The sequence below is a fragment of the Prionailurus viverrinus genome, chromosome E1 (genome assembly GCF_022837055.1).
Source record: "Prionailurus viverrinus isolate Anna chromosome E1, UM_Priviv_1.0, whole genome shotgun sequence".
Lineage (NCBI taxonomy): Eukaryota > Metazoa > Chordata > Mammalia > Carnivora > Felidae > Prionailurus > Prionailurus viverrinus.
The window spans coordinates 27254572-27267737 of record NC_062574.1 but is presented as its reverse complement, the minus strand read 5'-3'; the positions used below and the strand labels follow the sequence as shown (position 1 = coordinate 27267737).

General features: G+C 44.1%; 1 protein-coding gene across 3 annotated transcripts in view; it reads left to right on the top strand.

Moving 5' to 3' along the window:
- YPEL2 (yippee like 2) overlaps positions 1–13166 on the top strand; it is a 105112-nt gene that overhangs the window by 23053 nt on the left and 68893 nt on the right. The window lies entirely within an intron of this gene.

Here is a 13166-nt window from a genome sequence, read left to right as displayed (position 1 = left end):
CACCTGATCAAAATTAGAAGAAATAATGGAACCCTATTTTCCTGGAAAAGCATTAGCAACTGCTTCCTAAAGTTGGGGCAGGGAGATTATTAATAAATCAATAAACATCCCAGTTGTTCAATCCAGGAACTGGCTCCTTCAGGCAGCATTCTCAGGGTGGTAGCTACCTCCCTCCTGGCCCTAAATTCCCATGAGAGGAGAAATGGGTTTTACTAGGCTGCACAAAAAGGATAAAGATCATGGGGACCTTTTCCCTCTAAAAACCATCCTTCCTCAGAACCTGGACTTCATGCCATTAAATAAAAAAACAAGCCAACCTGTAATCATACCCAGACTAAATTAAAAAAAAAAAAAAAGTGCTCTTGATCTGTTTACAAGAACTTCTAGAAAAGGTGGCATCACTTTTCCCTGGCTCTGGCTCGATAGCCCAGCCAGAGAGAAGGCTGGGAGATGAAGGGTCAGTAGTTCTAGAACAGTCCCTAGACTGTTGTTCTAGAACAACCATGTGTTGTTGTGGGGCTTCTCAAATCAGGACTAAGAATGGAAGTCCTCCTTCTAGGCCTATTCCAAGATCTAGGGTTACTACAGAGTTTGAATCCTGGAGCCCTCAGAGTCTTGACCTCTGGCCCGCTTTTACTTCTCTAGGTTTCTGCTAATTACTTTCCTTTATGCCATTTATGTTCCAGCCAGCCTGTAGCTCCCTTCTCTGTCAATAGACTCATCTTGTCTCAGATTCAGCTTGAATCTTTTGGGAACCCCTCAAGTCTGGAATTTTGGATATGGGGAGGCTGTGTCAGTGAGGAAAGAGAGGATCAGTCCTCTTTGCTTTGGAAGGGGGCCTACAAGCTTGGAGGGAAAATGTGAGCTGTCCTATTTCTGGAAATCTCCAGGGAAAAATGGAAGTCAAGACATCCTTTTAATACCACGAGAAAGTGCTATGTATCATAAGAAATTGAGGTAACAATAAACTGTATTTTAGCACCTTCTATGTATTAAAAACTGCTACTTGACACTTTGTAAATGTTACCTCACTTAACCCTCATAAGAAGACTTTAAGGTAGGCTATAGTAATCATTTTATGGATGGAGAAGTTGAGACTCATACAGGCTGTCCAAGAATGCAAATTGGAGGCTTAAAGGAGAGAGAGCAATTACTTTGAGTGTGTTCAAGAAGGATTTCTGGAAGGGGTGGTATTTGAGCTGGATCTTGTGAGATGTGCAGAAAGGAACGTGTGGAGATGGTAGTGGCCTTCCACATTGATGTTTGGAGCCTGGTATTCAGGGCCTTGGACAATCTGGCCTTTTGAGTTTGATTTCTTGCCAGTTCGTTGCTTTATTTTCCAACCACTTGGAACTAAGCAACATCCCTGAATATGCAGATGGGGGTATTTCAGTCCTCTGTGCCTCAGCCAACAGCATCCCTTCTTCCTCACCTCTTTCCTCTCTCCCAGGAACTTTTATACATTCTCCTTCATCTGGGACCATATCTACTAGTTTGGTGTCTCTGGGTTAGAACCTGACCCATGGCAAGAGCTCAGTAAATGAACAGATAAACAGATGGGTGGAGCCTGAGCCTTAGGAGAAGACCAGTGATGAGCAAAAAATGTCTTTGTTGGCCTCATGTCCTCCTTCCTGCCCCTTCTGGGGCAGAAAGGCTCATTCACAAGTCCAGGCCAAAGTCAGCACAGGCTTCAGTTTCACTGGCCACAACCGGTGCACAGATGGGGTGCATTAGAGCTTGATGATTTAAAAAGTTGGGTTAAATGCCTGGCTGTGGGGAGAGGGTGAGGGAACTGTGGCTGGCACGGCACAAAGATTCCTTTATTTCATTCCGCAGCCACCCCCAGCATTAAATAATCTATAGATTCTTATGCAGGTCCACTTAACGGAAAGATCACTGCCCCAGCCCCCTCCTTGGAAAATGGGCCTTTCTTTTCATTTTGTTTCTCTCTTCCATTTAAGAAAGTTCAGGGAGAGAATGTTTCTCCTGTTCTCCCCTCTTGACATAATCTCCTATGCGGTTTCAGAATCTGCCCAGTGGGAGTTAGGAGCTGGGAAGCAGATAACTGGAGCAGCAGTGTAATTAAATGATACTTTGTACTTGTAATAGAGCCTTTCATCTGGAAGCCTGACATTCCGTTGTTTGGTTTAAAAAAAAAAAAAAAAAAGTGAGTCTGACTTCCTTATGGAGAAGTGAACACAAAGGTCCAGAGAACTAAAGCTCGGAGTATGTGGCTGGTAGAGAACTGGGAACAGTGTCAGGACCTTGGGCTCCCGTGGAAATGTGTAGTTGCAAAGTTTTGAACAATTAGGGTCTATACTGAGGTGGTGGAAAGAATCCTGCACCAGGCTTTCCACCGTCCTGGCTTGCTGTAAATCCCCAGAGGCCTCATCGCCTGGAATCAACTGTCCAACCTCTGAGTCTCAGTTTCTCACTAATAATTTTTTTTTTACATCTGTTTATTTTTGAGAGACAGAGACAGCATGAACAGGGGAGGGGCAGAGAAAGAGGGAGACACAGAATCCGAAGCAGGCTCCAGGCTCCAAGCTGTCAGCACAGAGCCCGACGCAGGGGCTCTAACCCACGAACCGTGAGATCACGACCTGAGCCGAAGTCAGATGCTTAACCGACTGAGCCACCCAGGCGCCCCTCAGTTTCTCACTAATAAAAGGAGTGAAGTAATATTTGCTGTGTGTAATGCCCAGTAGCTAGCACTTCCTGTGTGCTTACTATGTGCCATCTCCATAACAGTCCTGGAAAGTAGATATAACCATATTTGAAGGTTCAGTGAGGAGGTTTACCTCATTGGGTTGTTACGAGGCTGGATGAGATCATGGGTGTGGGGGTGGTTGGCAAATCACAAAGCTCCTATGCAAATACATAGTGTAGTCCCTTTGCTTCTCTTGGTCCAAAGCGGGATTGGGGGTGACGGAGGGGATTGTTCTTGCCTGATGCCAAGCAAATTTAGTCTAGCTAAGGTAGTTTCACTTTAGAACCTGGAGCCCAGGAGTTTGATTTAAGAGGAAAAGGCCATAGAAGAGGACGACAGTAAAGTTTGTGTGTGTCTGCACAAAGGTAACAGCATTGCTCTGTAGGATGGGGGTGGGGGTGCTCTTTGAATCGATGACAGAACTATCTAGGGAATGTGCTGAGACATCCTACATTTTCTTAGGGGGTGTTGTGGTCTAAATGCTGGAGTGTTTGCATGCAGAGGTATTTTAAGTTGGCATGAAGAATTGCTCACATTGTTGTTTCTCACTTCACGGTGCAAGCCCCATTATAAAAATATACTGTGGTTATCAAATAATAATAGTTTCAGTTGGAACAGCTAGTTGCCCCAAGCGGGAACAATCGAATGCTCATTGCAGTGGAAACTAGCTATTATGGAAGCCTGGATCTTCACAAATTTTTTTCATGAAAATTTTCTGAGATCCTTCCTTTGTTTCTCTCCTGCCGACCTATCACCGTTTGATGGCATCGTGGAGCAGGATATTTGGGAATGGTGAGTTGGATTAACCTCTCACAAACTCACTTTGGGGATGATGGCTTCATTCCAAGACCCAGTTTGCTCTGGTCCTTGGAGGGAAGCTGTTGTAGGAGGCTGCAGAGTAGGTGTCCAGTGCAGGGGGAAGGTAGAAAGCTGTTTATTGCTATGTCCAATCTTCAGGTCAGATTATCTTCTGGTGGCAAATACAGAACTCCTAGAATTGCAGATCATCTAGCCCAGCCTCTCTTCATGAGGAAACAGGCTGTGGGCAACTTAGTGACTGGCCTGAGGTTCCACAGCCTCAGAACCACACATCTGTATTTCGTGCTCCTTCAGCTGTGCTCTGTGTGAAGAGCTCTGGCTCTTTTCAAGCACTGGGCCTCCTTGTGAGGCTGGGAGGTTTTAGGAGGCCAGTTCTTTTTGTTCCCTGTAGGGTTCCATTTGCCTTACAGCAGTAGCATTTTGGTTTTCCTTGCCTGCTTAGATGTAAGGTACAGCATTGCTTTGAGAAAAGTGGTGGGGAGGAGGGTGTTCTGAGGCCATGTATTGGTCTAGTGGCTACTGAGAGGCCCCCTCTGCCCACCGTGGCTTCTGAACCTCTGCTTCTGAGCACTAGTGTTCAACACCAGTGATTCTCAAAAAGACTAGTACCCATAACACAGTGGCTTATAGGTAGTGGACATAGAGGGGTGCTGATGTGGAAGTCCAGAGATCTATTCTATCCTTTCCATTCTACTCGTCTGGGATGCGTTTCTCTTCATTTACACCACCCACCAGCTTGTCTTTAATGTATAATAAATATCCTGGAAAGTTCGATGTTAAAAATAAATATAAGAATAGAATTTCTAAAAATCCACTCATTTCTTTTCCTCTAAGTGTCTTGAAAATGTTATAGTGAGGGGCACCTGGGTGGCTCAGTCAGTTAAGCATCCGACTTCGGCTCAGGTCATGATCTCGCGGTCCGTGAGTTCGAACCCCGCGTCAGGCTCTGTGCTGACAGCTCAGAGCCTGGAGCCTGTTTCAGATTCTGTGTCTCCCTCTCTCTCTGATCCTCCCCCATTCATGCTGTCTCTCCCTGTCTCAAAAATAAATAAATGTTAAAAAAAAATTAAAAAAAAAAAAAGAAAATGTTATAGTGAGCTTTGGATTGTATTTAGTAGTGTTAATGACAGCTGTGTCACAGCAAGCAGTATAATTCATAAAGAATATATACGATAAGATGTGGCTCTTGAAGATAATTCTGAGCTTTCCTAACTAGCAAAATATATGTTGAATTCCAATTTTATTAATTGAAAGGTTTTTGGTGTCCAATGGATATGTGACGATGACTCTTAAAAAAACTGTAATGCAGTAAAATTAGTATTTCTATTCTAGCAGGAGGGGAAAACTAGATTATATGTAAACCTATAGATGTCTATAGCATAAAAAGTGAAATTTTTGTTTCTGAAATAACGTGACCTATGATTGTACCAGAGTTGCCGATGGGCTTTAAGAAAAAAGATGTCAGTAACAACCATGTTGGTAGGACCCATACCATAGTGGGTACCTTTGCTTCTTTTGCAGTGTTTGTTGGTTTCCTAAACAGCATTTCTGAGGTACAGCAAAGGCAGAAGTGATAAATTATGGAAGAGTTCCAACATAAACCAATAAGCCCCGTTTAAAAACACATTCAATCAATTTAGCTTTTGTAAAACCTTAAATCACTGACTTCTTTTTCCCAACTATCTGACCTTTGAAAGCCCTAATTTTCTGATGAAGTGATAGTTCTGGAGGAGTGCAAAAGGGCTGTCTGTTGATCACTTGGGAAGGGGTGACAGATCTTATACAGAAAACCTCCAAACAAAGGGATATGGTTAGATTACAGTGTTCCTTGGTGAAAAGAAACCATTTGAAGCATGTAAGGGGTAGTATATTATGGTATCTTTTCTCCATTGGGACAGAGAATGAATCACTTCAGCGTAGGATAAGTCATAAATTATTGCTAGGTTAAATTGTATAGCATGATTGTTCGAACATAGAACCACCTTCACTGGATCTCAGAGGCCACTGGGAGGTGGGGGTGGAGGGCAGTGGGGGCTCTGCCTGTACATGCAGTTTTGTCTCATGGGCACTGTTCTGTAATTACACATGTACTAAATATGTACTCTGTGTAGCACTCTAGTAGATATTATAATATCACCCTCAAGGATTTTATCCTCAAGGAACTTGGACTCTAGCTGGGAGATAATAGGTTCATAAGTTATCCCTTCTTGAAATTTGTATTTCACCTTATGTTTATCTTAGGGCACTTATCACAGTGTAACAGCACATATCTCCATTAGCTTGTGAAATGCTTGAGGAGATAATTGCGATACCATCTTTGTTTCTCCAGCACTCTGCACAGCTCCCAAAGACTGGTAGATTTTCAGTGAATATATGAACAAATGACAATTATTATTCCAAAATAGAGACAGACATAAGAGGGTCTTAATTTGGAGCTCATGGACTGGCTTCAGGGAATCTCTGAAACTGTATGTTCAATTCTATGTGCATATCTGTTTTTCAAGAGAGGGTTCCATAGCTTTCTGCAGGCTCTCAAAAGTTGTTGATCAAAAAAACCCAAAAAAGACACCATTAAAATCCATCTGTCTAGGAATTGAAGTTCTGGGAAGACTTGGTAGAAGAAGTGACAGTGAGGTGTGCCTTGAAGCAAGAACCTGGACATGAGGAAATGGATGGGGAGGGACCAGTAAAAAGAGCAGCGTGAACAAAGAAGTGCAGGCAGGAAGCATGAGGGAGCAGCCATTCCCATAGGTTAGATGTTGAGGAGCTGTGTGAAAACAGGTCGAAGGAGTTGAAGCCAGACTGTTGGGAGAATAGAAGTCCTGGCTTTATGCTGCTGGCAGTTGGGTGCCACTGAAACTTTTGAGCAAGTAATGACACAGCCAGAAAGAGCTTTGCTTTGAGATGGCAAATGTTGTCACAGTGTGGTAGGTGAACTACTAAAGAAGAGACCAGAGATGGAGGAACCAGTGTGTATGCATTGCAGTGATCTACAGGTGTTTGGGGCACATGGAAGTTATTCAGTGAAGTTTTGTTGAGCATTGCTTAGGAAAGAAATATAAGCATTCTAAGGTTTAAAATATTCTATCACTTGTAGTCATGAACAAGAGGAATTGAGTTTAGGAGGTCATATTCTGGATGGGAGACAGACCTGTCCCATAGTCATACCTGCTCCCTGTGAAAATTAATGATCTAGGCACGAGTAGAATTGCTCACCAATTTATTGTAGAGGAGCTGCTAGCGACCAAGTCTGGTGAATCATCTGTGGATATTTTTTTTTTTTTTTTTTTTTTTTTTGCTACAGACTGCAGGCAGCTGGAGCATGAATCTGCTCAAATGTGATCCTTTCTATGTGGTTGCTTTAAATACCAAAAGGAAATGTTGACTTGAGCTATGAGGCGTACCCTGAAAATTAACTCTGTGGTTTGCAAATGCCTGTAAGGTTCCAATCATAAGATTGGTTTGTACATTAGTGTTTTGGCATTCAATAAGGAGGCTGATGATTGCAAGCTTGTGTACTTAAGATCCAAAGAAACTCTTTTCAACAGGGTGTCTTTCCTGAGAAACAAGAAGTAGGTACAGGACCCCTGCCCTGTGTTTTTTTTTTTGAGCATTGGCAACTCCCTCTGTCTCTGGAATAGTAAAGCTGCACCAATGCTGGTTTGGCTGTTTTGTTTTTTGGGGCCTGACCAGAATCTACCGTCATATGCTGATTGTTCAGTTCAATAATATTTTTTGTATTTCAAACAACTTGCCAGGCTCTGGGCTGGGTGCTAGGGATAGAGAGATGAAGCCAACATGATTCCTGTACTTAGAGTGTTATCTTTGAGGTACTTGGGAGTGTAAGCCTCACTGTGGGGGCAAAAGAGTGTTACAGATGAGGTTGTGTTGGTAACCTAAAAAAAAAAGAGGATGAAAAATCTACATTGTTGCTTTACTACTATTTATTGAACATCTACTGTGTGCTAGGGGGCCCTTTAGACATTTTCCTTATTACTCCATCACTTACTTTACCACCTCCCCTCAAGGTGGGAATTAAGCGACTTTTCTAAGGTCGTAGGTTACCAAGAAGCTGTGTGGGATACAGGTCTAGATAGGTCTATGCCTTCTTTACCATAGCTTGACAGTCATGACCTAAGTGGCTCCATTTGGCATCAACTGTCTTCTGGTCTCATTAATATTGGTGGTAAATCCTACCCTGTATTCCCTTCTATCATTTGCCTTGTCTGAAAAGTCCTTCTTCCTTTCTCTCTATTCACTCTCTACCCATTTCTGAAGACTGGTTTAAGTATTTTCTAGGTTGTCTTGCTGGACTGTAGGAGTCCCTCCCTCCACTGAACGCCTATAGAAGTTCACTGTCTCGTTGTTCATTTGGTAGTTAATAATGACTGTCTTGTAATAATGTGGTCTGTGTTATTGTGGTTATGGGCACTTTTTACATATAATTGTCTTGCTTCCTAATAAGATTCTAAATGACCTGGAGTCATAGACTCTCAGAACATTAGAGCTAGAGGGGCCTTTGAACCTAGATGTTCCCCTTCAGCTCCTCATTTTACAGGTTAGGAAACCAAAGACCAGAGAAACTGAGTGCCTCTTGACTTTGTACTTTGCCACCTCCTCTCTGCCATACCACCTACTGCCTTACATATAACTCGTGCTTGTAGATGCTGGAGGCAGGTCTAGGGGAGAGGGCTGATGGCTAAAACAGAAGCATCAAGGTGTATGATCTTGGGCAAGACTGTGCTCTGTAGCTTTCCTTTTTCTTCATCCATCCAAATGAGGCATTAGATTAGACTGTCATTGAAGTGTTCCATCTCTCCCTTTTTCTGATTCTAGTACATCATTATCAGAAGATAATGCAAGGCAACATAACTTAGTGGTTAACAATGCAATCTCTGAGCCAGACTACCTGGGTTCAAACCCTGACTTCTTTCTTCACTTAGTGGTTATGCAAGTTGAATAACCTCTCTGTGTCTTAATATCCTCATTGGGAAAATGGGATTACTATTAATATTAGATACCTGTAAGGTTTTTGTGGAAATGAAGTGAGGTGATCAATATAAGGTACTTCTCAGAGTGCCTGACATAATAGTAAATGTTCCATAAAGGCTGATACTTGTTATCTATGAATACTCATTAAGCAAAACCAAAGTAGCAAACATGCCCAGATCCTGGCACCCCTAATAGTCCTGGTAAACAGTTCCTTCCTTTTGTCTGAGTCTCAGCTATTACCCCTTTAGCTATACAATTACCAGTGGTCTTCTGAGACCTCTATAAACATTGAATCTCTTGCTCCTTATAATTCCAAAGGGACTAGCAGGTTTCTGGAGGTGATTAAATAACAGTGGCAGCCTCTGCTCTTGGACAGGTGGGGTTGGGCTTACCTGCAAACAGCTGTCAAGCCTCTCCAAAATTTAAATGGAAAAATCTGCCCCTGCCCCCTTCCCATCTAAGCTGTCAGATGGCGAGTTTTCCTCTGACCCACACTTCAACCAGTTACAGAGACCTTAGACTACTGTGACAACAGCAACCCAGGCAACCTGGGTGTTGGAGCCATAGCTGAGAATTGCTAGTCAGTCTGGTTCACCCTGGGATGCTTCATGGGGGGGGGGGGGGTGTGTGTGTGTGTGGAGAGGTTCTTTTGAAAGAAGCTATTTTCATTATCTTTAAAAAAACAAACCCCAAAAGAATCTCTGATACCTTTGTTTGCAAAGCACTCAGCCAGCTCCTGAAGGGAGGGTTTGACCTGGTGACCCAGAGCATTGTCTCTGAGGTCAGGGCTGCCTAACCCGGGGAGCTTTAGCTCTCCGCTTCCCTCCCCTCCCCTCCCTTCCCTTGCTTATTGCTAGTGGCTGGAGTGTGACTCAGGGAAGGAGGGGGGAGGAGAGGAAGAGAGGAGGAGATGGCTCCACCAGCTGCTGCTAAAAACAACAACATCTAATCAGTCCATGAACTCCCTCCCCTCCCAGACCAGTGGTGAGAGAGGCTGAGCAGGTGGCGCTGGCTCTCCCCTCCCTTCTGCCTCCAACACCTTTGGGCCTTTGAAGGGACAACTTATATTGTCAGAAGGAAAATGATCTAACTTTGGGGGCCCAGGAAACTCCTTTTCCTCCCTGTTAGGGCTGGTCCCAACAACAGCATTTCCTTTAACTCTCCAACAGATACCGGAGGGGACAGAAAAGTTTTTCCTTGCCCAAACAAAAGATCCCAGAATGAAACCTCCTGCACTGAACCCTACCATTTGTTCCACATTTAGCGACTCCTCTCACAAATTAGGTATTGGTAATATAGTGGCAAACAGATGTATGCTTTGCCCTCAGCCACCTTGTGCCCAGGACCCTTTGGTCACTGGAAAGCCCATTATCTGCAGAAGCAGCTGGTGGCAGTAGAAGGGATCCCCATCTGTACCTGGTACCCAGGGCTGTCTGGGGCAGCCAAGAAACCAACATTTCCATATTGCTTTCCATCCAATTTGCCTAATTTCCATGAGATTCCCAACTGTGCAGAACTTTTTTCTTCACCGTCCCTGTCCTCTGCTGCAATGTCAGCCTAGGCTCTCCCAGACTGGTAAAACTGCCAGCTAGGCTCTTGCAGCTCGAGGTGGCCAGAGAATTAGACCCACTGTTCTCTGATGTGGCTTTGGAGGAATGTCTGTTCTCAGGAACAGGCCTCTAACCATTGGGTGCTGGTTGCTTTGTTTACTTCTGAAAGCTGCACAATTTTACCCTCAGTCCCTCCCCTCTTGATGCAGAATGTTCTAAATGACAGGTAGGGCTCTGAGGAGCCCTTTAAAGACCCCTCTTCCCACCTCCCCCTCGCCCAGACAAATTCACCCAGGAAACCAAAGGAGAGAGGAAGTTGGAGAAACCAGACTTATTGGAGCTCCTTAAGTTCCAAGTCCCCATATTTCTTGATCCTGGCTTCAGCAGGAGAGAGAAAAAGCAAAGTGTATCTGTGGGAGAGGAAAGGTCCTCCCTGTCTGTCTCCTTCTGTGTAAAAACAACAGGCCAGTCTGCCCTGGGCACTGTGGGGGCAGGTACTGGGTAAACACACAGGGAAGGAAAGCCGATAAGATAAGGGCTGACAAATCTAGGTCACCAGGCTGCTGCCAGGCACCTGTATGACTGGTCACCTTGAAACTGACAGGGGGGAGGATGGACACAGACAGGCTGACCTCCCATGCCTTTGTTTATTTATTTAAAAAACATTTCCTAAGCACCATTATATGTTAGGCCATGCGCTAGGTGTTTCAGGCCCCTCTGTGTCTCTGTCAGGCAAAATCTCCTGAATCCCAGGCCTGTAACCAGTGCTAAAAAAAGAAATGACATCATGCAAAAGCCACTTGGTCCACTACCTTCCAGGGTGGGGGCAACCAGTCTCTTGGTAGAAGGGAGGGGCCTCTTTGGAGTCTTCATTCCCTCTTCCTGCAGCTAAATGGTTGGCAAAATTTTCTGCAAAGGCCAGATAGTAAATTTTTAGGTGCTGCTGGCCATATGGTCTCAACCATCCAACTCTGCAGCCATAGAGAATACATAAACAAATGAGCATAGCCGTGTTCCAGTTAAATACTTCTGAAACAGGTAAGAAGCTCAGTTTGGCCCTTGCACATTTGCTGATTCCTAGGCTACAAGATGGGAACCAGTTGTGAAATGCATGTTGGAGAAATATGTTTATGTGATTTCAGGAGGAATCTAAAGCCAACACAGTGCTTACATTTGCTATAGATAGTGTAGGAGCTGACACACTGTGTTCATTGAGTAGTTCCGTTTGACACTGTGGTGTCAACTGCATAGGCCAAACTTCAGCCCAGCCATCTAGCACCTGCAGGTTCCCACCAAAGGTTACAAGCTGACCAAGCCAGACAGAGCACATATTTTCACACAACGTCATCACTGTAATGGGAACACAAAGTGGGGCCCTGCAGACAGAGTCAGTGGCGTCACTTTCAAGTCCTGAATGGTCAAGCCACCTCTGTTCTAGGCCTGGCTCTACCACTAACTCTTCAGCGTGGCATTGAGTAAGTCGCATAACCTCTCTGACCACTCAGCACATATTGAATATGAGGCACTGGGAAAACTGCAATGGACACATGAAAATGTTTGCCCTTAAGTAGCTCGTGATCTAGTGGGGAAGACCAACAGGTAAATTATTATAAGATGTACTGAAATACAGGCTTTGGGGAGTGGTTATTCAGGATGCTCTAGGGGCAAAGAGCAGGATGAGTTTTTCCTAAGTGAACAGGAAAAGTCGGTGGAGGGGGCAGGTCCATTCTGAGCAGAGGCAGAGAAATCCTCTAGAGGAGATCAAGCCTAAGGAATCACAGGAAGAGATGGAGAGGGTGAGAGAGGGAAGCAGAAGGTCAGGAGGTGTGGATTGCATAAGGCTCAGAAGGCCCAGCTAAGGAATTTAGATTCAGTTTTGTATGTGTAGGGAGCCACTGAAAGCGCTTTTAAAGCAAGGAAATGATAGCATTTGATTGAGATTGGACTAGAATATTATAATATAGCCTAGTTCATAAAGTCAACTCCTCCAGCTTCTATAAACTGTATATCCATGAGCTCTGTGTGAACAGGAATGTTGATATTGTATAAAGTTAATAAACCCTGATAATTAAGCCAGTGCTGTAATTCACAGTCAGGCTCATTTCCTCCTTGTGATGCCTTCAGTTAATCAGAAGTCAGATAAATCATTGGCGAACACCAAACCTTCATAACTTTGAGAAGAGGGCCTTTCAGAGTTCCCTGGTTTGCTGGGCCAGGTACTCCCTTTAGCTCGACTTTCTTGTATGGCTTCTTGAAGCTCACTGAGTCATTATAAGGTGGCAATTGCACCCCCACATTTATGAGTTTTTCTATTATGTTAAAGTGAGAACTGAGTTTCAGAATTCATGTGGCTTTTGGTGTAGTCATGGGGTTTGGGACAGGGCAAAGTGAAGGGGAGAAATAGATGGCTTCTGTACTTTCCAGTGTTTTAGCATATGCCTGAATGTAGTTGAAACTGGCCTTAGAAAATGGGGATTCTGAGCAGAGATCCCCAAATCTGACAGCACATCAGAATAACCTGGGATAAAAAGACTGATCTTCAGGACCTACTTCCAGAAATTCCTATTCTGTAGGTCTGAATGTGACTGGGAATGAAGGCCCTGCCTAAGGGAAGGAAACAAGTCACCTAGGATACAGGACTTGAAAAGCATTCACTCTTGGGGCTGTACAAAGGCAGCACCTCAGAGCAAGGGCCTCCTTAAAGATGCTAGGTGCTGGCTTCCTGGCTTGCCTCACCCTAGTCCCAGCCTTCTCCTTGCTTTGAAGGTAGCCAGGGCATGCTGGCCCTAGTGTTCACTGTCTACCTTCTAGCACTTTCCACTCCCTGAAGGCACAATTGGTGGTTTTGACTAACATTTGTTTGAAAAAGAAGAGAACTCTTTGGAGATCTTCCTCTAATAATGATGACAGTAGTTATCATTTTACTGAGTGTTAACTAAATACCAGTGCAGTGCTGGTATTTACATCTTTTGTCTCACATCTTTTCTCTCATACCGACCCAGAGAGAGATGTACTACCATTGTTACCATTTTGGGATGAAGAAAGTGAGGCTTAGACAAATTGAATTGATCAAGGGGACCCAGTTAGGAAAGGGT